Genomic DNA, 1,482 nt, shown 5'->3' on the forward strand with positions numbered 1-1,482 from the left:
AAGCTTTCTCTTCTCTTTCTTTGGATGGTGAGAAAGAGAAAAAAGAGACTTACTTGTCTCATGAAGAAAACACTACAGTAAGCTCTTCTTTTGCCAATGACAATTTATTCTATTGAAATGGAAACTAAACCACTTATACCCAAAGGTCTACATCAGGGGCATCCAATCTTTTGACTTCCTTGGGCCACATTGGAAGAAGAAAAATTGTCTTGGGCCACAGATAAAATACATTAATACTAACATTGGATGATGGGCTAAAAAAAAAAAAAAAAAAAAAAAAATCACAGGCCAGGCGCGGTGGCTCACGCCTGTAATCCCAGCACTTTGGGAGGCCAAGGCAGGTGGATCACGAGGTCAGGAGATCGAGACCATCCTGGCTAACACGGTGAAACCCCGTCTCTACTAAAAATACAAAAAATCAGCCGGGCGTGGTGGCGGGTGCCTGTAGTCCCAGCTACTAGGGAGGTTGAGGCAGGAGAATGGCGTGAACCCAGGAGGTGGAGCTTGCAGTGAGCGGAGATCGCTACACTGCACTCCAGCTTGGGCGACAGAGCAAGACTCCGAAAAAAAAAATCACAAAAAGTTTCATAATGTTTTAAGAAGGTTTACAAATTTGTGATGGGTCGCATTCAAAGGCATCCTGGGTCGCATGGGGCCCACAGGAGTTGAACAAGCTTGGCCTAGATTAACAAGCCAGTTCTCATGATATTATAGTCTTGAGTACAAGTCGGGATAATTGGTGGTTTGGATACCACCCTACCTGGAGGAAAAAGATAGGACCAGATCTCTTGACCCTTCTTCCTAACAAAACATGAGCAGGACTGGGTTCCAAAATAAGAAGTGCCTGTAGAAAACATGATATAGATTTCTTGAACACGCTCCTCAAACTAAACTCTTTGGCACAGTCTAAGTAAAAATATACAATAGTGTTCGGGAAATATAGTTGAAGTGTCCACAGTGTGATGTGGACAATCCCAACCTCACTGTAAGTGTCTTATTTTGTCATGGCCGGAGTCTATATTTCATCAGAGTTAACTGACTCAGTACATAACATTTGAAAAGCATTCTGTAAACTAAAGTTCTTTGCAAATGTCTGTGATGGGGATTTTTAAAAACTTAATAATTAACAAACTTAATAACTGGTAACTGTAATGAACCATTGTGTAAACTGAAATGAGACATGAGATATACAGGTCAATAGCCCCATGTTCAAGGCATTAATAATATCACATACAAGTACAATTGTTTATGATAATAAATTATATGTATAATAAGAAATAAATGCTCTTTTCAGCCAGGCATTGTCTAGAAATTCATTACAGAGAACACGGGATTTGGACTGGCACTCGGAAGTATTCTCAGAAGAGGAACCAAGAAAGACAAGAATTAAGACAGAAAGAAAGAGAGAGAGAGAGAAAGAAAGAAAGAAAGAAAGAAAGAAAGAAAGAAAGAAAGAAAGAAAGAAAGAAAGAAAGAAAGAAA

This window comes from Colobus angolensis, unplaced genomic scaffold (assembly GCF_000951035.1).
Source record: "Colobus angolensis palliatus isolate OR3802 unplaced genomic scaffold, Cang.pa_1.0 Scaffold169, whole genome shotgun sequence".
NCBI lineage: Eukaryota > Metazoa > Chordata > Mammalia > Primates > Cercopithecidae > Colobus > Colobus angolensis.